Source organism: Melanerpes formicivorus, unplaced genomic scaffold, assembly GCF_026170545.1.
Source record: "Melanerpes formicivorus ecotype bairdi unplaced genomic scaffold, bMelFor1.0.p_v2 SCAF_17, whole genome shotgun sequence".
Classification (NCBI taxonomy): domain Eukaryota; kingdom Metazoa; phylum Chordata; class Aves; order Piciformes; family Picidae; genus Melanerpes; species Melanerpes formicivorus.
This window is the reverse complement of record NW_027142369.1, coordinates 12,635,265-12,659,056: the sequence shown is the minus strand read 5'-3', so window position 1 is coordinate 12,659,056 and position 23,792 is coordinate 12,635,265.

Genomic DNA, 23,792 nt, shown 5'->3' with positions numbered 1-23,792 from the left:
ACTGACTCTCTGTGTTTTTTCGTGAAGGAAATGCCACTGTCTAGAAATGAACGTAGCAGAGACCGAGTGGGATGTAAGTGCCTCCAGATGTGCTCTGCAAGCAGGATGGGAATGAGCTGTTCCCAGTGAATGCTGTGGACAGGAAAGTGCCTGGGATTAAGCTGGACATCTAAGTCCAGGAAAAGCTTTGAAGGGTGAAAAGGAGAGAGTTGAAGGAAGCAGTTGCCCAGGAAGTCTGGAATTTCAGTGAATAGATATTTTTAGCACTGGGTTGGGCAATGAGCTGTAATTTGACCCTGCCTTTGCAGATGAACTAGGAGACTACTTGAGGTCCCTTATGGCCCCATTTGCTGAGTTGTATTGGTTTACTTGTGTTTATGTAGCATTTAAAGGCCCTGGTTTGGGGCTTGTGCGTATCTGTTTCTGTGCACACACATGTGAGCAAGGGGCAGAGAGTTCATAGTGCGATCAGACAAATATGTATCAGAGTGCTTATCAGTAACTATATGCAGATAAAGGAGTTCTAAAGCTCTCATTTTAGAGAAGAGAAAGGTTTCAAATGTGTTTCCATGAAAAGTAGTGGGAGAGAAAAATTGCCAGCAGCAGAAGTCCCACATTCTTCCCTCTCTTCTCTCATCCTTATTTTCCCAGGGCTTATCTCACCCTGGCTCCAGGACTCGTGAGACCCTTCTGAGAGCTGATATAATTCATGAGGATGGGAGAACACCAAAACAACAAGGAGCTAGGCAGTTGTTCCAAGTTAAGGACTTGGTGGAAGGTGGGAACTTGGGGAAGGGTCTGGTGAGCATCAGATTTGAGGGAGTGAGGTGTAAAGTGGCCATATGGAAACTGGGGGAGATGTGGGAGGTTCCCTAAGACTTTCCTTGTCAAAACTTAGTGGCAAAAATTATTTACCCAAGAGCACAGAAACCTGTGATGTGACAGACATTTTACCTACGTGTGCTCCTCACTGAGCTGTTTTTTTAGGAGGAAGTAATGTCAGAAAATGTCTGCCATCTTTGGCTATGTCTGCACCAGAAGGTCTGTTGTGGTTGTGCTGTCCAGATATTTGGACAGTTGTGTGAGCAGCTTGGGTGAATTGTGCTCCTCTGTGAGGCTCCACAGCTTGGCCCAGCAGTGATTGCTGCCAGCTCTGCGCAGAATACTCTTGCAAATTACTTTGGGATGGAAATCATAATCTATAATTGTAACTTATCAGCCTTCTTAAACACAGAGAACAAAAAAGGAAAAGGGAAGAAAGAAGTCTTTTTCTTCCTCCTGGGAGGAGCTCTTATCTGATTCCTGAAGATCGTTTTAGTGTCTGTGCTATTTTTGTAGCTGGAAGTGCAGTCTGCAAACAAGCAAGCAGTGCTGAGAACCTCCGAGAAATTCATTAAGAAAGTAGGAGGCCAAAAGTTGAGCAGAGATGTGGAAAGCAAACAACTGCATGCTTTCCAGCCTCTGAATTTGATCTCCCTCTCTGAAGTCCAACCAGCCGTATGGCTTCTGAGCTTGGAGACAGCTGGGCTGGAGCAAACAGCCTTGACACAGAGGTCTGCTAGGCAAGATAAAGTTACTTAAGCATCTTCACCCCATTACTGTCTATTGTGTCATGTTTGGAGTCCACTATTGATTTCTAGGGCTTGAGATCCTTATAACTACCAACCTATAGATCAGGATTAACTCCTGACCTTTTTGGACCGTCATGGTGCTGAGCTGCAGAGCTCAGTTTTTCATCACTTTTCCACTCCTGCTACCCAGGTTGGCTATACACATGCAGCTACCTGCTAGTCCTCTGAAAGGTCAGAGGGAAATAACTAGAATAAATGAACTGCTCTTTGCTGCTTTTCCAAAATAGCAGCATCACAGATTCATGCAATGGTGTACACCTAGAGCAGGTTGCACAGAATCATGTCCAAGTGGATTTGGAATCTCTCCAGAGATGGAGACTCCACAACCTGTCTGAGCAGCCTCTTCCAGTGCTTTGGCACCCTCAAAGTAAAGAGGCTTGTCCAAAATGGTAAGGAGTGCTGTGATAAATTTGGGATACGGGGCTGTTTCACTCCTGCTTGCTCAGGAAAACAGGAGAGAGCTGCCAGTTTGTTTTTTTCTCACAGTATCTGAGAACCATGTGTTTGAAAATCTTACAGAAGGTGGTTGGGGTTTTTTTCCCTTCCCCTCCCCCCCCCCCCTTATTTTCTTTTTCTTCTTATCTCTCTCTCTCTCTCTTTTTTTTTTTATTTGGTTTTAAAATGCACAATCCCAAGCACTGATCTCTTGATGTATAGCTGCTGACAGGTGCCCATCTGGTCTCCTGGAAGCTCATCTTTCATGCCTGTGAGATGGGGTGAATCAGCGTCAGGCTGGTGTGTGTGCTCATGGTGCAGCAGATCTGCTTTACTGGGTATCTGCAGCCAAATGGGACAGGGGATGCAAGATTGCATCTCCACAAATGGTTGTCATGCCACTGAGTCTGCTCCCCCTTACTGGTGTGGGAAATGGTGCTGTCTGCATTGCTTGTGCACGCAGAGGAGGAGGAGAAGAAAAATGACACTGCTGCAAAGGCAGGCATGTGTCTATTGTGCATGTGGAGGTGGTGGCTCTGTCTTTGCTGGGAACAGGAGATCTGTGTGCTGCCATCAGGGAAGGGGTTAAATTTTGATAGCATTTCTATTAAGCCAGGAAAAGTTTGACCTCTGCCTGTTCTTCTAACTGAATTTGGGAGATTATGACAAAGACTGTGTAGGCGTGTTCCCAGTGTTTAGTTTCCAAAAGATGGAAATATCATCTTCCTTGGCCTTCAGAGCTTTGAGCAGTGGGAGCTGGAGTGCTGTGTTCTTTAGTGCAGCCCAAAAGGCCCTGACTCCAGCACCCTGGTTTTCTCCCTCTGACTCTGCAGCCTCCTCACTATGGGTTTGCCCTAATTATGGCAGTGTGAAAGGTGGAGTAGGAGGCAAGTCTTGCTGCTTCTTGCTCACCTACTGAAAGAGATTTATGGCATTATTTTGGGATTCATGGAGAAGCCAAAGGGTGCACAGGAACTTTCCCTCCCTCTTTGTCTATATATATAAATGTATTCAAATGATGCTACTGCTGGCTTCAAAATGTATTAATATTTGTTTAGCCCTGGTTTTATCCCACCCTAACTTTGCCAGAAGTGCCTGATTCTGGAGCACAGACATCCTTGAGCTCCCTCTGTTGTCCATGGAGCAAAGCACCTGCAGAAGATGACCTAGCTCTGAGGTGAATCATTTGCTTAATTTGCTTCTGGCTTGCGAAGCTTCTGTGCCAGCTCTGCTTCTGCGCCAGCAAAGCACATGCAGGCAGCTGGGGAGGGTCTGGACCTATGTGTCTTGTGTGGCCAGGAGCCTTGGTCAGGCCCCACTGTGCCAGGTGCTGCACAGACATGGGTTTGGAAGGTGGCCCTGCCTGAGGTAGCTTGTGATCAGGTGAGGCATCTACCCAGACAGGTGCAGAATCGGGAGAATCGAGTCAGGTTAGGGTAGAAGCAGAGGTGCTTGTGCTTGTCTAAACTGGCTGGAGAAGACTAAGGTCTTGAAAGCATCTGCCCCATACTCCCAAACCCTGTGACGACTCCTTGTCCTACACTTCACAGGAAAGGAGAATTGGAAGAAGGGCAGTGAGATGCCTTTGCAGACAGTTCTGGGGTGACACCTCTGCAGCAGGAAGCTGTCAGCCCACGTCCAATGAGCTGGTGGTGGGCCCATCTTGTAGCCACTCAGGGAGGGGAGCTGGCATATTGACAGTGAGAAGAAATGAAACAGTGAGGAGAGATGAGAGATAGGGCAGGGCACGCCTTGAGATGAAAGACATGTGGTTTGTGTTTGAGGAGTAGTGACATTCCGTGGAGAGGAGGATTTATTTCTTCATTAACTTGGTGCCTGAACAAGTTTATCTTGAAGCACTGAACAAGTGTCATTAATGTTTCCTTTGAGCAAACAAGGCTCTTTGATAATGGCTTCCCTCCTTTGACCTTTATTTTAATTTTGAATGCTACTAATTAACGCTGATCATTCATTCAAACACTGAACTGGCTGTTCCTGCTAAATGCAAAGCAAATGCTTTGTGGTCAGGAGCAAAATAGTGCAGGCTTCTGTAGGAAACTCCAAGGTTGTGGGACACCCTACGCAAACCAGGGACTGTTGTGTTCAAATGGGAATTTCCTCTCTGGTCCTTGGGGAGTAGCTGTAAATAACATATCCCACAGGAAAGGAGAGGGAGCTCTCAGTGGATGGCCTGTGGAAACAGTGCCAGGGCTCAGGAATATCTAAACCTTGGGGATTTTGTTTTCTTCTAAAATGTCTGGTTTTCAGGTCCCTTAGCAAAAGTGTTTGGTGGCTGCTGAAGAGCACAGTTTTAGTGTGCTACCAACCCCATCTTACCATTGTTTGGACTGCTGACCAAGGATGTGCTGCCTCTTGTTAGGGGGGATGATCCTCCATGGATCCAAATTTGTCCAACATAGAGGCAGAGAGGGGGGCTCAGTTCGTGCCAGAGGGTCTCTGTGGACAGAAGTTCTGGCCTGGACTTTGCCAAGAAGGGAGGAGTTTTATAAAGCAAAGGCCAGGATTTTTTTTCTTTGCACAAGTCCTGCCTTGGTGTTTTATCACTCAGAGAACTAGGAGAACTAATAGACAATGAGAACTCTTCATGTGATAGGAGCTCTCTGGCACACATAAGTATGATGCTGCTGCCTCCATTTCCTACACAGGCTTAGAGGACAAAACAGGATTCTGGTCTCCAGCGTGAACCCCTCCTTTTTTCGTATGAGTAACCACTGTGGCTAGACAGACTGTGGCAAGGAGATAAAGGCTGGGGATTTGAAGGCCAAATGCTTCTTTTGGGTACAGCAGTGCAATTCTTGGTGCATCAGAACTAGTGGGGTCAGCTGGGTGGTGTTTGCAGACAGGGCTCCAGCCACATGGTAAGCCTCTTAGGGAACTGGAAGCAACTCTTCCAGGGCTTTAGTTTCTGCTCTGAGGAATGGGGCTGCCAAACTTCTCTGCAGAGAATCCTGGATCCCCACCAGTGAAGTGCTTTAAATCTCAGGTCTCAGAGAACTGTGTGGGCTCACCCTAGCCCACCATGAAGCACATGTGTCCACTGCTCTCTCTCAAAATGCTTAGCAACGTTACCAGCTTTGCTCACTCTCTGGAAAGAAGCAGCAAATGCGACTGAAAACTTAGCAGGATCAGCAGCACTCCTGAATGGCAGGACCCATCTATTTTGGTCTAATAATGATTGCACTATCTAGCAGTCTGCCATCATTGTGGTCCCACGATATTTCTAGCACAAACACAGAAAGATAAAATTTCCACTGGCAATGAATGTTGAGCCTATAATAGCTTCCAGAGAAGGCCAGCAGATATAAATATGACTTCCTAGTTTCTGCACACCAACAGCTTGGCACAGCTAAACAAAATCTCTTTTCTAGGCCCCATGAGAGATTTTAGCACCCATGGAGTAATTAATTTTGTTCAGCTCCATATCTGCTAGAAACTCATCCTGCCTTTTGCCACTCTAGCTTGGCTTGTAGGCCTTGTGAGGCTGATTTTCAGCAGCACAGTAAAGCAGCATCATTAAAACATTTCATTCAGGAGCTTCACCACATCAGAGGGCAGTGAATGAATCACGTACGTTCCTTTATCTGATGGTTTGTTTGTGTAAAAGGAGTGACATGCAGTGAGGAACTTGCTGTTGCAGGGAATTTCTGTTTACATAAATCTCCAGCCCACAGATGCATTTTTCTTTTTCTCCCTTTTTTCCTTCTCTGCCATTCCCTGTGTGTAAGATCCTCATTGGGAGCTATTTTAAAACCACCAGCATTCAAATACCTGACAAACTGAAGCTGAGGAGGAGAAGGAAGCACATGACTGCCAAGGGATGCAGTGTTTAGGGAGTGGGTTTTATGGTGCTGCAAGAGATTTTCCCTAAGTGATTTGTGGTTGTTTGTTTGTTTGTTTTTAATGCACAAAGGAGGGTGCGTGTTAGGGGTACACGAAGGTATCCATACCTAAGGAAATCAATAGCATATTATCTGTGCTCCTGGCAAGAATTCGTTATGCATTGGGAAAATGCTGCTGGCTTTGAAATCTACATGAGATCTGAAGCAGATAGGGTTCCAGATCAGTAATAACACTTAAACTCTCCCCAAAACCCTTGAGACCAGGCTTTGAAATTATTAATTTATGTGATTTAGCTGACTCCTGATCCCCATGCTGATGTTTTGTTCCAAACATCAAAACAACTCCTGCACTTCCAATTCAGAGGCTTTTTAGTACAAGATGACATGCTTGCCAAGTCGAGCACTGCGAAGTTGAGGAATGCCAGAAGTGACTTTGCTCAGGCAGTCCTAATTTCCTTTCATTACCCATGCTTTAATTCTATATCTGCCCTGGATGATTTGTCTCCCATTCATCGTTTCCTTGCTTAGTTCTGTCACTGCATCCCATCCAAATCCAGGTTTTCCTTTCCCCCATGTACTTATGCTTTCCTAAGAAGAGTTAAAAAGGGAAAAAAAACAAATCAGATTTGGACAAAAGGTTCATTTCTGCAACTCATTTCCCACCCCTTGCTTCCTGCAGCAGGGAAGACCAAAGAAAAGACCATCAGAGTGCTTTAAGGTCAGTTAAATCAGGCACATTTTCTAATCCTGTGTATGAAACAGGTGAATCACAGCCTACAAATCCCACCAGTTTTCATCTGCACCTCAAGAAGATGCCATGTGCAGGAGGCACCATCCAGGGCACATGAAAAGAGGGTTTGTGACTTGAAGGTGTCTGGCAGGGTTACAGACCAGCAGTCTAATGCCATAGCACTACATGTTGCATGGATGAGATCAGTGATGCCATCTGTGCCTGGCACCCACACATGTCCTGCTTCTCCATGCAATGGGCATGACAGTGGACCCATCTCCACAATTGTCCTCATTTTGCTCATGGATCCTTTGTGTCTCATTCCCATTAAATACAGAAGTGGCAGAGCATTTCCTGTATTGACAGCAGGAGGCTAGCAATACATCCAGCATGGACATGAGGGTCTCCTCTGCCTTTATAGCTCTGAAAAACTACAGAGTGCTCCTGAATTTATTCCCTTCCTCACTCATGCTGACACCAGTGGCAGAAGCCACATGCAAAGGTTGTGGCTGTAAATGCTCCTGGTAAGCACTATGTTCTAGTATCTGACCACAGAAGGACTTGTGTGAAGTGGCAATGTCAGAGCTCCCAGTGTGGTTGCTCTCCTGCATTGCAGGAAAGCCTTTATCTGGATGTGTTCCTGTGTGACCTGCCCTAGGTGATCCTGCTTTGGCAAGGGCATTGGCCTCAATGAACTCCAGAGGTCCCTTCCAAGCCCTACCATTCTATGATTGTATGATATTCGCAGCCCCTTATCTTCTGACTGATCGTTGACTACCATTTAGCAACTCTTTTCCTTCTAACAAATACAATGGCAGCAGGAAGCCTTGAGTCCTGGGGCCTGTCTCCTTCATGGGTGAAGCTGGCAGTGTGGCTACAACAAGTGGGCTTCTGGAAAATCCCCTTTCATGGAGCAGCTTCTTCTCTGCACATCTCTACTCTTGTATTACTAATGGAGGACAATGTCAGTCCCATGTCCCTTTTCTGGTGGCATCCCATGCACTCGCTTGGAGTTCTACCACAAGGAGCAGTTCCCTTCCCAAACCTTAAATCAGACTCAGCCTAGTTTTGGGAAAACTCTTTGGCTTACACATCACTAGGTGCTGGCCTGGAGCCTTTGTTTACAGGATGCTGAACACATCTGTTGCTGCATGCGTGGGTTTTGATTATGGTGGTGTGAGTTTATCATCAGCTACTTAGACCTACCTTAGACTGGCATGTTGTATTGCTCCAGGCTACCCTGTTCACTGGGATTGCTGCAGGGAATAACAGCTTGACACCATGAAAGGCAAGCTTGTGTGTGTGGCAAGATGCAATAGCTGGGTTGCATGAATGGGTTGTGCCTGTTATTAACATGACAGTGGTGCTCCAGGCTCCGGCTGGGATTGGCATGCTTGGTGCCATGCAGGGACTTGGGAAAGAAATTTTGACATGAAGTAAGCAGTAGGTAGTATGAAATGGGCTTTTGTGAAGGGTTTGAGCTGTGGGTGTCTTTGAGCCAAGCACTGCCCCACAGAGCCTTGGCTTGGGGTTTTTCTGTGTCAGAACTAGATGATCTCCAGCAGTCCCTTCCAATCCCTACTGCTCTGTGATTCTGTTACTTATGTGGCAACAAACATTTGAGCTGGCAGCAGGACCAAGTCTCTGCAGCCACTGCAGAGACTCTCCTTACCCTCCTTGGTGGGCTGGGAAGGAGGGAGAAAGTGAAGATGCAAAAAGGCCTTGCTCTTCTGGGAAAAGGTCTTTTTTTGTGGTGGGGCAGTATGGTGACTTTTCTGTTGGGCGGAACAGCTCAGTCTGTGCGTCTCAGACTTCACCCCTTTGAGGCTGGGCTGCAGGTTTGAAAGGAAATCTGATAGAGGAGGCAGCAGGGAGCCCTCCCAGCACGTGCAATGAGGAGAAGATGCAAACCAGTGAAAATGAAAAAGTTTAGCTGGTTTATTCCTGTGGATAGTTTTGAAGCATTGGTTTCCATGGCATCTACATGTCTATTAAATACTTCCCGGGGTGGTAACTCCACCACTTCACTGAGCAGCCTGTTCCAGAGCTTGACAACCCTTTGAGGGAAGGAATTCTGCCTAATGTCTGACCTAAACTTCCCCTTGTGCAGCTTGAGGACATTTCCTCTTCTGTCACTTGCTGCTAGGGAGATCTGACTGACCCCTAGCTGGCTCAAACCTCCTTTTGGGTAATTGCAGAGTGAAAAGGTGCTCCCTCAGTCTCCTTTTCTCCAGGCTAAATAACCCCAGTTCCCTCAGCTGATCCTCACAAGACCTGTTCTCCAGGCTCTTCAACACCTTTGTTGCCCTTCTCTGGACACACTCCAGCACTTCAATGTCTTTTCTGTAGTGAGTGGCTCAAAACTGAACCCAGTATTTGAAAGGCAGACTCACCAGTGTGATTCTCTGAGATTCCAAGCAGAGACACGCCTAGCCAGATGCTTTTCACTGTGCTCTCTGGCCTCTCTGCTGGCTGCAGCCATCTCAGAAATATCCCCTGCAAGCTGTAGAGAAGAGAACCTGTTTCATCCCAAGCAACAGGTGATTCATCTCTCAACCAGGTTCCTTGTGTGTCTCCCAGACACCCCTCTAGGAGTGTGGATTCAGCAAGGCTGGGGGTCAGCCCAACCTCTTTCAAAGCTGAGTCAACCCCTGGGTTACTGCATCCAGCCTTGAAAGTGAGAAGTGTTGCAACACCCTGAGAGTGATGAGGGGTGAGGATGCCAAGGAATGTGCTCCACACTGGATTGCTCCATGCTGAGGCAGGGGAGGTGTTTATAAAAAAAGAAAACAACCCAGTCTGGATGAGAGCCCTTTGCTTGAAACATGAGAGGAAGGAAGCCTTGGAATATCAAAGAATATAATAGATTTTCTATTTGCTTTGCAAAACAAAGCCCAACTCTCTCCCACCGTGCTTCTACAGCTACACAGATATAAACATACAGATTCCAAGATTACTTCTGATGGATTTCTTTAGTGCTCAGAACAGGCTCTTTCTGGAGTCACAGCATTGCTAGGGAAGGCTCATTCCAGGAGCAGTGCCCTTAAAAGTGTTATTTATTGAGGCAAAGTCTTTATTTTGTGATGAGCTGGAGAACACAGAGGTTTGTGATTTTAGGGACTAATTTGCTTGTTCCAACTGTGGTGGGAAAAGCAGATATTCAGGGTAATTTTAATGGCTGGAGCAGCTGGGTCATAAATAACTCGTGTAGAAGAACTGAGTCTATTTTTTCCCCTGAACAGGATGCTCCTGCAGATGTGACAATTAATCACAGTGATCAGTGTCTCTATACAAACATTTCCAGAGAAACTGAAACGTTGGGTTCTTGCTCTTTCAAGGGGCTAAATAAGAAATTTAGGCTGGAGGCTTAACACTCAGTCCATACTTCCCCAGCAATGGAAGACACTGAAAAATAGTAATTATGATGTAGGAGAAGAGTCCTGGACCTGCCGTCCAAAGGCCACAGCTGGGATTTCTTGGAAATACCTTTCCAGTTGCCATGGCATTTATTTTACCTATCAAAGATCTTCCAGGTGATGCTCTATGGTATTAAAAATAATAAGTACAAAGAGAAGCAGGTTAATTGGACTTCTTTGAAAGACAAAACACAGGAGGACCCAGGCTGATAAGGAATTGTAGTATTTCCACAAAGAGGTTGACATCCAAGCATCTCAAAGCTCACTTACACCAGGGATGCTCCTGTACACTTCTGCCTGAACACTGAGTTCCCAATTCTCTTTGCCTGGCAGACAGAGAAGAAAATGCTGCAGATGTGACCATTTTCTCTGCATATCTCTATGAAAACTATCTCAGAAGGGGATGGTGGACCTGGCCAAGGATGGCTTCACAGCAGGCATCAGGTTGAATATGTGCAGGCAGAGATGCCACAGGCATAAGGGATTTGCTGCAGGAACAGATTTACCCTGTAATGAGATGGCCAGTGCTGCTGGACTCTGTGCCGCTTGGCAGACACCCATCCAGGTCAATGTCACCCAGATGAATGCTGCATGCTTGGTGTTTCCACATCCTGGACCACCAGACCTGACTGCTCAAATTGTGCTGCTCCACTCTTTGACCTCGCACAGATGCGTGCTTTGGACTCTGCCATTAGGATGGATCTCCTGAGCCACTCTTCTGAGGCTTGCATGGGTCTGCTGGGATAAAGGGTGGTTTGGAGTGGAGCTGATGTAGGGTGTCTTGTCCTGCTTCTCCTTCTCCTGACTGTCTTGATGTTATGTGGCTTTCATGTGTGAACTACCTTAGCACAGTAGCCTGGGTATCAACAGTGGTTAGTGATACTGGGGAGGAAAGCAGTGCATCATTTCTGCAATAGCTGTTTTGGGATCTTGGAAACATTTTACTACTTTTACCCATGCTTCTCTTATCTGAACCATCCTGTGTGATGATGGCACAGTTCAAGGAGTCTAGACTATGCTCATGAAGGGATGTTGCAGGTCCTTGCTATGAGAGAACAAAGGTGCCACCTTTGGTCTTGGGATCAATCCTTAATTCTGCTTCTGGATAGAGAAGAGGCTGCTTTGCTTTGGACAAATTGGCTGTGGTTTTAGCTGCAACTTCCTCCTCTGTCAAACACTGGCCTGCCTGGGGAGTACCACAGTGTGTGAAGGGGCTGGAGGGAGGCTTGGACCATTGCTTGGACGTTTCCCCCTCCTGCCTGCCCACTGCAGTCCATCAGTTTAATTTTCTTAGGCAGTGATTGCTGCCCTCCCCAGCTGATCATATCACACAGCCATGTGTCACCCAGTTAGGATTTATTGTTGTGCTGATCCCTCCAAGAGCCCATATTTTACAAGTCTGAGTCAGGGGAAGAGAAGAGAAAGGGAGAAGAAATTTATCTTCTCCCTGGTTGTGAGCCCACCCACAGGAGCCTGAAGCAAGGTAGAGGTGGGAGAACTGGATCCCACGTTGAAGACACCTCCTCAGTTGGGTTCCCATCCCCAGAGCTAGTGTGGGAATCTAAGGAAATTTTTGCCCAAGGTGTCTGCAGTGTCCTGAATCTCTGGGCCACAACTGTGCCCACACCCACCATCTGGTCCTGAAAGAAATAGGTGTGTAGTCCTTTTGAGCACTTGAGTTGCAGAGTTGAAATTTTGGCCTAACTGTCTATTTCTAGGCAGCAGAAGAGCTGCAATGAATGGCAGAGGAAATGGGGAGCTTCCAACAGTATTTGCTTCATGCTATGTCCCTCCTGCTGCTCTGGGATGCAGCAGCTGAAACAATGTGTACTTGGATGATGCTGGAGATAAACCAGACCAGTGTGGGTGAATGAGCACATGGAGTGAGGAGAACAGTAGATAATCTCTATACAAAAAAAGTGTTTAGTTTTTTGGATTTGTTTGTTGCTTTGGGTTTTTTGTTTGTTTTGATCTTGTTTCCTCTGCATGCCAGTGTGTTTCTTTAGAAGCCAAATACTCACATCCATGTTAGGGATTTTCCATCCTGCTCAGAGCTATCAGTTTTGATTAGCACACTAAGTGCTTGCTAAAATTAAAATTATCAGCAGTTAAAAGATGACCCAAATGATGAGATAAGATACAAACCTTCTAAGCAAAAGCATCTTTCTGAATGAAATGAGATGGAGAAAGGTCTTGTTTTTCTCCCAGGAGCACACGCAGGACTCTGCTCATATTTCTTGCTTCTTCCCACTGTTGTTGCTTACCTTCCTGTGGTGACCCTCACATTGCTTGGCTGCCACTGGACTCCTGATGGATATTTTCACAGACACTAATTGAATACTGACATGTGATAAATCCTTCATGGTGAAGCCATCCTGCCTTGACCCTCCACCTGACTTGAAGTAGGGAAGTGCAAGACATGAAATATCTCATTACCAGGGTGAACGTAATCCTTCACTTTGGCTGAGAGGAACCTTGCAAGCATTCTGCTGGGTTCCTATGAGAGACGAGACATGGGAAGCCCTTTTGTAGCTTCTCTGGAGGTGAGAGAAGAAGGGAGAATGCCCAGAAGGGGCAATTACATCCAATTGCTCTATCCCACACTGGCCACGTTGGGCCTGTGGGAGATGTTACTGAGCTGGCAGTGAGCAGCAGATCATGTTGCTTCTTGCTCTTTGCTGGCCTCACTTTTAACTTGTTCAATCCCTGTGGGTGCAAGCAAGATGAGAAGGCTTTGTGGGCATGGTCACACCAGAGCTACACAGCCTCTGCCCATCCCCAGAAAGGCTGTTCCACTTCTTCATGATTGTCACTGTTCAACTTCTGTTGATCTGGATTTCCAGTTTGAAAGTCATTAGCCCAAACCTGCAGCCGTGTGACTTCATCCTGCCTCTGCCAGTTGAGAGAGGCTCTGGTACTGGTAAATGTCTCTTATAATACTTATGAGCCTCAATATCAGCACCTTTGAACTTTCTGTTGCATTAGCTGAGCAGATTGACTTTCTAACCTCTCACTCGAGACCAGCTTTCCATTTGCAGCTTTTCAACTTTCTTTTTGAAGTGATAAGCCCAGCCCTGGATATGTTTTTCCAGCAGCAAATAGTGTTCTCCCTTTTGGCACCCCACACATCTTCATGTCTTATGACCCTGTTTGCAAACTGGAATTCAACTCAGGGCACACCACCAGTCACCACCCAGGCACTGGAAATTAAGCAGTATTGTATTACATCTGCTTGGGATGGATGTATGTCAACCCACCATGACTATTTAATTATTACAGATTCACAGATGGCTTTGGGTTGGAAGGGACCCTCAAAAGTCATCTTGCCCAACCCTACTCCAGGGAGCAGTGACACCTCCAACTAGGTCAGGTTGCCCAGGGCCACACTGAGTCTGATCTTGAATGTCTCTGGGAACATGGCCCCCATGTCACTGATCCTCAGTCATTGATTATGATTTTGAATGGAGTCACATTAAAATAAAATCCTCCTGGTGCCTTCAGCAGAAGAACCCAGCTGACATGTCAATGTCTGACAACACTGTAGTAGGTTCAGCCATGCTGCGTTACATGAATGACCTTAAAGTTTCTCTCTTGACTTATGGGCAATGATATAGACTGAGTCGTGTCTGAAACTTGATTAATGATAACATACACTACAGGAAAATGGCTTCAGCATTTGCAAGAAGACAGACAGCCTCAGGCATTTTGTGGCTTTTGACAGCTGGGAGCCATGAATGTCTGGTGTCTTATTAAAAAAAACCCCAACAAAACAAAACAAAATAACTCCATAGAACGAACATATTCAGCAAATGGGAAAAAAAAAGGGGTGTGTGTGTGTGGAAAGTAAAGAAAACATTACTCCCAACTGGGGTGAGAAAAATCAAGTCTATCAGCAAGACTGTCTAGGTGGCTAAAGCAGCTTCCTGGGTTTGGATGTCGGTGGGTTCATTCTCTGCATTCTTCCTTTCTTACTCTAGATAGATGGCTGGTTAAATTCTTCTTTTGGGGGGATCTTCTCTCAGGAAAGACATTTGAGCTATGCTGCAGATGGAGCATCTGCAGGCAAATCCTCCTGTGAGCGCAGTGCATGTACTGTGGTGCTCACAGTAAGCAGAACACTATGGTGAGCCCAGAGAAGATGCTAAGAGTGAGATCCGTAAGAACCATGTAGGGATGAAGCAGGAATTAGGATGTACTGACCCAAACTCACTGTGTGGGATGGAAAGGATGACTTCTGTCTGAAAGGTGGGGGTCCAAGGTATTTGCCCTTCAGTATCATTGCTACTGGTTGCCCACACAGCCAGATGCTGCTGTGGTGGTTGCATCAAGCTGCTGGTCTTTGCACTCAGGAATGAGAGAAAAGGAATTTCTGGAATGAGAATATAGTTCTGGAGAATCTGACACATAGTGCATGGTGAGTGTGTTGTGCAGGTTGGAGCTAGCCAGCAGATAGTGTGTTTGGCATGTTTGCTTTAAAGTTAATCATGTGTTTGAGTGATATCCTGATTAGGGATGTTTCGCCAAGTTTGGGAATGTAAAATGCAACTTTAGAGCAGACTCCCTAAATCCAACAAATAAATCTGTTGCAGTCATATGAGTGTTTTGTGTTGTTTTTCATGGAGATCTTATAGCTTTCAGATGGGACACTCCCAGCTTCCTCCAGAAACTTCACTTGCAGTGAGTTCAAATTTTGGGCAGCATTGAAAATCCATGAAGACTATCAAGATGTTCAGGCCCTAGATACAAAAGCCAAGAAGGACTAGCAATACTTACCAGTGATTACCTTTGTTTCCTTTCCATAACAAAGGATTGGTTCCTGTGTTAAAAGGAGAGCATTCCTTACAGAGCAGCAGCATGATGAATGACCATATTAATAACACGTATTTTCTTCTCTTAAGATCTGGGAATGGGCTAGAGATTCTCCTCCTTCTCTTCCCTTACAAAAGGGGAAATAGAGGCTAATTTATAAAGATAGTCTGCAGTGTGTGATGGCTGGCAGAATGCATGACTGATCACTCCATGCATGGATATTATATTATTTAGTCTCAATAATGGGTCCCCAAGGTCCCTTATGTCCCAGCTGGAGGACAGGTTGCTCCACTACTGTGATTTGCTGTGTCTCCTGCATCTGACAGAAATCCCTTTTAGTACCTGATGTTGATTTTCATGACCAGATGCCCGTTTTCTCCAAGGTCTATGGGTTGTGCATGTGGATCTGAAGGAGGTGATCCCTTGACCAGACGGCACTTCTGGCGGTGAAGTCTTTGCTGGCTGCTCAGGCATAGTGCAAGAAATGTGAGGCCAGAGGTTTTGCACAGTGAGTGGGAGGCAAAGGAGAGCTGACAGGGTTGGGAGTGGGAGGCTGAGGCTATTAATTTTCTTCCTCTGATCTGTCTTGCTTGTAAATAGGCATTTGCAGCACATGAGAGTGGTCTTGCATATAGGATACATCAGCTGTGTGCTGGTTCCCCCAGGAGTGGGTTCAAAGTGAAGGCAATGCTTCATCAGAAAGCTAATTGAGGAACTGAGTCTGAAGCCTGCAGAACAACCTCTTTTCTCTATCCTATTTGATTTCAGCTCTGCTTGCCCGGGAAAACACAGATCTGTGCATCCGTGTGCCATTATGTTCTCTTCCCTATGGATGCTCGCTGCAAATTACCGAGACGATGCTTGTGGCCTCCCTTTCTTGTTATCCTTTGATTGCCTGTATTTAATATTTGCAACAACTTGTGTCATGTTTCCTGCAGCTGTAGCTGTGTGTTTCACTGGCAAAAGCCAATGTTGTTTAAAGGCAATGTTTAATATTTTTTCCCCCTGGAGGGAGATATTGCTGCTTATATATCAATATGATGGCTTTCAGCATTCTGGCAAGCTGGAGAAAGGAGATAAGAATGAAAAAAATGCTACATTTCATGACCCAGTGGCTTATGCTCTGTGTGCTTCACTGTGGACGTCTAACAATCACGAGAGAAGGTCTTCTATGCCCCTTAAAATATCCACATCTTTCATGTAAATGAATCTGAACCATTTTTTCATGGCTGGGTCATGCGACACTGAAGTCAGAGGGGATAACAGTGGCTATATTGTATGGATGCATGAAAAGCCTTGAGCAGACACTTGGTGCAGAGATGTATAATAAGGAGACAGCTAACCAGCCTCGTGTGTTTTATTTTGCTCTTACATTTCATTTCTTGTCTGAACGCCCCTGAAATGAGAGGTTATGTGCAGATCAGTAGGGTGCTGAGCCCAAGGCTGGGAGCAGAATCTGTTCTCAGTTCTGCCACTGTCTTGCTGGCTGATTTTAGGTACATCTTTTCCTTCTTTCCTAGCTTTTCTCTCTTGCCCTGGCCACAGCAGAGGTACTTGGAGGCAGGGATCATTCCTCCTGTTGTGATTACTCAATGCCTGGGATCACGGGGGTTTGCTCTCCTCTCTGATATTTTAGATCATAATCATTCTAAGAGTCCTGACACAAGCACATGAATCAGGAGAATGGATGGGGTAAAGGCTGGTGCGTCCCCTAAGGAGAAACAGAACAGGACTTGAAAATGTCCTTCCTTACAGAGTCTAGGCTGCTGCTCCACCCCTAGCCAGGTTCCCTGCTTGTTTTGTTAAGAATGGGCAGATTGGGTTGGATTTTGACAGTGCCTCTCCAGGATCTGCCCTTCTGACAGGATCTGACAGATGTCACCATGCCATTTGCATTGGAGACGTTGTGTCAGTACTCAGTGCTGTGCTGCAAATCCAGATATGCAGCAGAGGGAATGAGCCCACCTGTCTCATTGCTCCTGGGTGGAAATGGCACTTGAAAGACTTCTGCCCCAACCGGACTTCTGCCCCAACAGCCCTCTTGCTTGGCCAGGTAGGTGGCACAAGATGTGGAAACACAGCACCATCAAACATATGAAGTTCAGACACATGCCACTCTTGGAGTAGTGAGTGGTGGGACCTACTGGTTCAGACAAGGTGATTGCAGCCTTGCTTTGTATCCCATCCCACACCCTAAAGAAGTGCTGATCTCATATGATGCCTGTATGGCTTTCTGTGCTTTCAGAAGCTTGCTGTGTCCCTTAAGAAGCGCGAAGCATTTCTGCTCAAGGTCATGCTTTCAGTGCAACAGCAGGAGAAGCTGTGTGAATGAAAGGTCTACATAAAAAATGGGAAAGGCAAAAGCCAGCCTGGAAAGGACTTTCTCTTTTTCTCCTGGGCAGCTCATTTTCATTTCACAAAGGAGACTTGCCTGTGTCTGTGGTGATGAATATGGCAGGACCAAATCCATGGGACCAGCTCTTTATGCCAGTGATAGGTAAGAGGTTCTCAATTATGCCAGTGGTATTATGGAGCTGTGTGTGAGTTTTCGCTGTGCCCTCCGTGGATTTCATGCTATCTGTTCGTGGCTGAGATGCACATGCAGCTCTCCAGCATACTGATGAGCCCAGGACATTAGTATTCAGTGCCAAAAGCTGAAGCTGTGAGATGAGGAATAATGGTGTGAAGGGGAGAAATGATAAATGATTAGGCTATATTATAATATTTGCAGTGCTGACCCAGATCCCTCTCAAAGGAGATTTACCAAGTACCAATTTAGAGCCTTAGCACCATAAATAAGTGGCTGTGGAGGATATGTGTGCTTTGGGTGCTGGATTTGTCACTGGGGAATTTGCAGAGAGGGAAATACATAGAATCACAGAATCACTTCAGTTGGAAAACCCTTTAAGATCTTCAAGTCCAACCATTATTTAGCTCTACTAAGTCTGGTGCTAAACCATGTCACTTAGCACCATGTGTGATTGATTGACAAAGAGCTGGAAAAACCATCAACTCACAAACTGTCTGTCTGCACACTCAATTTCTATTAGCAGGGCATGCAAGCAGCCACCCCTACTCAGCACAGTATTTGGCACAAAGCTAGCCTAAAATTAGGTGCTTCTGTTGAACTGGGCCCTGACTACATGATCACATGTAGCACTTTGGGCTAAGAGTGCAAGGGGACTGCTGGCAGCTTGATGCTTTCCAGATGCTTCAACCGAAGGGGAAATTGCCCTTTGCCCTTTGAATTTTGGGTTGAATTGTTGGGCCAGGGTTGCCCAAGGTGTTTGATATTGGGGCAGGTGCAATGTAGAGACTGAAGGTTACTGTGCAGGGATGCCCTGCAGCCATGGGAGCCACAAACTGAATTCACAGCTAAGTTAATACAAACAGGTGAATGACTGCTCTGGTTTGTTGTGTTTAACCTTCACTGAAGTTGATGGTTTATCTAGACCTGTGGATAAACAAAATAAAAGCCCAGAGGCTATGCCAATGCGATGTTTTTTTGTCTAGTTTTCAAACAGAGTTGATTTATAGTGGGCACAAAAATATAAGTGTTCATGCCTTTTAAAAATAAAGGCAACACTTTGCAATGAATGGAGAACATGACCCAGCCAAACCTTTTCTGAGCACTTTTCATGAGAACAATAGTGAGGAACAGCCTCTGTTTTTATGATTACTTAAAAAAGGTTGTGAATATTTCCTTGACACCAAAGGCAAACACGAAGCATTATGAATTAATATTTGCAAGGTGGCATTTTGAGGTCTCTGAGCTCAGCAGACCTGTAATAAAACAAGGAGCAGTGATCATTACTTTTGTTTGCAGAGCTCAGGATAGGTACTGGCTGGGGAGCAATCTCTAAAATTATCTAGTTGTGGTAGATGTAATTGAGCAGGTGTGGGGTTTCCACTAGAGTGGATTCACTCCCTGTTGGTGAAACAGAAGATGGAGAGAGACATGCCAGTGATATCTATCACATGCAGCAGACATCTTTGACAGGGCTCTGCACTGTGGCAATTTTCTCATGGCCAGGCGATGATTACTTGTCAGTAAGCTGTTACCTGGAGGACTCCTGTTACCTGGAGGACTCCTGTTACCTGGAGGACTCCAGTCATCAATTATTTGAGAACGCTCTCCTCAGCATTGATTATTTTATTAGATCCCTGGAGAATCATTTGTGTTGACCATTTGAGCCTTGGAGACTGACCTCTGATGGATGTCATTGGGCCCTGGCCAAGAAAAAGTCGTCTACCATGGCTTCTCAAGAGGCAAAAAGTTCTTGTGGGTCACATTCCTCCTTGTGAGGGTTCTGGAAGAAGCTCTCCTACCCCTGCTCACTTGCAGGGTGCTCATAGCTGCCTTGTCTGACTCTGTTTTTGGAGCCACCATATGAGTGCCAGACAGCAGTAGGAGAGTGTGACTGTCCCAATGCCCTGAACAGATGGCATGGCAGAGATAAGCCCTGGCCTCTGACAGCAAACACCAGGCTCCATTGTTTCCAAGGCCCTGAGAAAATACATGGGTGATACACAAGCAGCTGCAGAGAATGTTCTCTAGACTATGCTTATGCAATGGATTAAAAAAGGAAAGAAAGAAATTAAAAGGAGAAAAAAAGCCAGGACTAGTTATTAGTTTCAGTCTAATGATGAGCAATTGCTGCGGGGAGCACTGAGCCAGCAGAGGAGTTGGTTTGGAAGCAGCAGATGCACACTGCAGCATGATTTCTTGATTTGCCATATTTTTAACCCAGGGTCTGCAAGAGCTCAGTACCTCTCTCTTCATCCGTGTCTGGTCCTAATCAGTGTCCAAAGGCAAAAGGCAGAAGAAAGGACCAGTATCACCATGTAAATCCATTCTGAACTCATGCTTGCAGAGGACCTGCAGGCAAGGTGTTTGTTGATCTGCAAGAGTGGAACACGAAGGCTTTTTGAGAATACCACCACATACAGCCCTTGTGCAGATGCAGATGATGTAATTAGAGAAGGCATAACCCACAGCTGAACACAGACACTTGGTACCCATCTCTTTCAGGGTATCAGGGTGGCAAAGACCAGATCTTCAAATTATTTAAATGACCCTGCCTTGTGGCAGTGCAGTGGGTGTGAGGATGATGGTACAAACTGCTCTTCCGACATGATGGGTGCAGAACAAACCAGTGCCTGGCACCTGGTCTGAAGAGCAGACACTTGAAAGCAGCAAGTCTAGGTGGGAGGTTTTTCAGTTTACTTCAGATTCTGCAACTTGTGTGTGTTTGGTTCCTTTTCAGTATAATATAGCTCTTCAGAGGAGAGGGGAAAGATCCAGCAGAGTGAAAATCTTCGAAACAGGGGGAAAAGAGTGAAAACATAGCCTAGGGAGCTTGTCTAAAAACAAAACAGAACAGAACAAACAAAAGGCAGAGGGGAAATGGGAAGCAGTGGATGGTATGTTACACAGTGTACAGGCCAACAAACAGTATCTGTAGGTCATCCATTCCTCTGAGCCATGGAAAGGATGTAGGTCCTAGGGTTAAATTACACCAGTCCTTTCCCTCTCAGCCTCTATTATTTTGTCTCTAAATGCCCAGCAACAACAGTGACAAAAATAATTTGCGAAGTCTGACAAAAATCTAGATTTCCCTAGGTTTTGCCAAGCCTTGTTTCAAATTTAAAGTGCTCTGTCTGTTACTACTCAGCTCAATACTGACCTTCCGGCCACTCCGTCCCTCCCTGCTCCAGCAGAGAGGTAGAAATGTTGGGCATTAACAAGCTGCCAGCCCTTCAAAGCTGTCTTCCTAGCTGTGCCCCATGATTATTATTTTTATTCCTTTTCCTGAATGTGTTGCCTTTAAAGTGTGATTTTCTTTGGTATGCAATATTTCACACTTAATATTTCCTTCAGGGCTGGAGGGCTGTGGAAAGGGAGCAGCAGGGGAGTGCTGAAAGCAGCCTCTGAAGGGACATTGTCAGCCTTTTTGGGCAGCCACACAGCAGAGAGGGCTTGCTTCTATTGGGCTCCCACCCTGGCACAGCACAGAGCAGATTCAGCTCCTTTTGGTCATTTTTCATTTTTCAGACAGCAGACTAATTTGTCTACAGTGAGGCAATGATCTTAATAAAGATAATTTCAGCTTTGCTGAGGGCACTGAGCAAAGCTCACAGAAAACAAGAATGTACAGTGGTGACTAATTTTTGCACTTCATTTCTGGGTGTATTTGAGTTCATTTCGTTGAGCATTGAGATTGGAGTGGCAAACCAGAAAGCTCTGAGGTGCAGTAGGTAAATTAGAAGGATAAACAGATATCCTCCCTGTTTTGAAATGCAGCTCATTATCCAGCTTGTTGCTGTGCATACTCCTCCTCCAGCTTGTTTTATTTTTTATTTTCTTCTTTTGAGATGTGTGTGTGGGTTTTGCTGACAGAAAAAAACTGCTGTCAGGCCACCTTGAACTTCATATAGCTATGCTGGTTTGTATAGCAGTGATGCAGGTGGAGAGGACACGTTTGCTGGTGCATCAAGTGGGATGGTTGGATTTGTCTGGCAGCCCTAGAGATCTAATGAGACACTCTCAGTATAATCCCAGACCTAACAAAAGGCAGATGATCTACCCTAGAGCGTGTGGTCTTTGATGCTGGTGAGACCAGGTACTAGAAGCTGTTGTATGGTGTGAGGCAGTGCTGTGATTTACTGGTTTGCTGCCTTCACCGTGCTTTTGGCTCTTCTCTTCCAAGGACACTGCTGTTCATCATGTGGAGGGTGATGAACTTCGTGAAAGCTTCTTGTCAGCTTTCCCCATGACTTGCTTGGATTTACCCCAATTCCTTTTCTTTAGAAGGACATGAGGTAGAGACAGGAGTTTCTCCTTCGTTCCTGCTGGAGTAGACATGAAGAACAGGAGACATATCTGGAGGCAGGGTACTGACTGCTTCAAGCCAAACCTTAAGTTCCTCAGATGCATCCAGAGAAGGGAAGACATGACTTAAAAGGGAGTGACAAATGCACCATGCTGAGGACTTCATTGGCATCTGCCAGGCTTGTCCTTTTTTTATTCTCATTCCTGCTATCAAGGTAGTGGTCAAAGTCCAGGCCTAGGAGATGGTGTGCTCTGCGTTGCTCAGATGATTCATACCAACAGCTCTGCCCTGAAGAACCTACATCTTGCAGACAGAGGAGCTGCATGCAGGCTTGTGTGCAAATCTTTTTGGATGTGGGACCCAGAGTGGGAAGGAAAGCCTTGAAAGTAAGCTGGCAGCTATGAGGTCAGTAAATCTAAAGTCTGCTGAACAGCCTAGCATCCCCTACTGTAATAGCCTGCTAATCATTATTGGTGGTTTTAGGTTCCTAATGATTCTCACAGCCTGGTTGGGGGTGCCCAAGTCACTACTGAAAATGGGAATTAGGTTCTTTACTCACACCATCAAGAATCATCTTACCTAAACTATCTGGTTACAAGTCAAGAGTTTTGCTGAAGCAGTTTCTCAGAGATGTCTGGTGTGGTGATGGAGGGCACACAACTAGAAGGTGATTTTTTGCTTCCCATGGTGCATGTCCAGGTTAGGATAGACACATTACCTTCCAGAGAGGTTTGTCTCTGCCCTATGATATCAAAGAAGCCTTGAAGACGTCAGCTGGTGTTTGTTGTAAGGAATGCATCTTGTAGGTGGATAAAATTGGACAAAAGGAATTTTCCGCATAGACACTGCTACAAGTTTTACCCTGTGTTTTTAAATAGTTTGTGTAAATAATACTGGGGAATGACACAACCCAGGTCTGCAAGTCATTAGCGCTCTCCGACATACTGCACGTTTCACACTGAATGCTGTACACTGAATGTTGTTAGCAGCAGAGAAAAGACCAAGCCAGACCTTCAGAGCTAAGCTTTCTCACATTTTGAAAACAACCCTGGATCTGAAGGAGGAACCAAAGTTTCCTACTGACTTCTATCTTTACAAAGAGCCAAGCCACCCTGTCTAATATTGCAGAGCCTTTGTGGGCATGGTGGTATTGGGTTGATGTCTGGTCTTGATGATAGAGGACTTTGCCAATCTTAATGATTCTATGATTCTGTGACAGTTCCCTGACTCTTTTAATCCAGCTGCTGCAGTCCTGGATCCACCTTGGCTTCAGAGAAGCTCCAGACGAGTCCTTCTGATCTCTTGCTGCTCTGTGAACATGCAACACACAGCAGTCATGCAGGACTTTCCTAGACCTCAGCTTCTGTAGGCTCTGTGGGACTGCCTTGGATTACACAGAGAATTATGAAGCCTTGGGTATAGATCTGCTTTATGTTTACAGAATGGATGTGGCTCAAAATATCCATACAAAGATATAAACCAGCAGATTTGCTGCAGAAACATTGGCATCTGCTGTGGGAGGCACTGAATGTAGGGAAAGACCACCTGATCAGATGCTACTGTATCACTATGCCTTCACTAGCCACCATCCTTCAGCTGAGCCATGGTAACTGCATGTTTCAATAGCAAAACATGTATAGTTAAACTGCTGTCATAAATTCATTTTACTTTGCAGGCAGGAAACATTACGAAGATGGGATCATGACCAGCACTTGGCCAGGGGGCAGTATCTTCTGAGGCTGCTCCTGCTAAACCAGAAGAACTCACCCTAACTCTGCCCTTGGAGTTTCCAAGTGCTTCCCACTTTATCCCCAGCTGTTTGTACCCTGGAGACAGTGTGCAGAAGTTTTCATTTGGAAATCCACATCAGACATGATAAGTGGTATCTCTCATACAGATTGTTCTGCTGGTGTCTCCACTCTTTCCATGGGCTCATCTTTTGCATCACCCTGAAGCTACTTCTCTCTCTATTTTTTCTGGTGTTTTTTTAAATGTTTGGGTTTGCTTTGCTGCTCTGAGGGTCTTGCCCCACACACCACGAGAAATTCACAGACTCACAGACTGACAGGTTGGAAGGG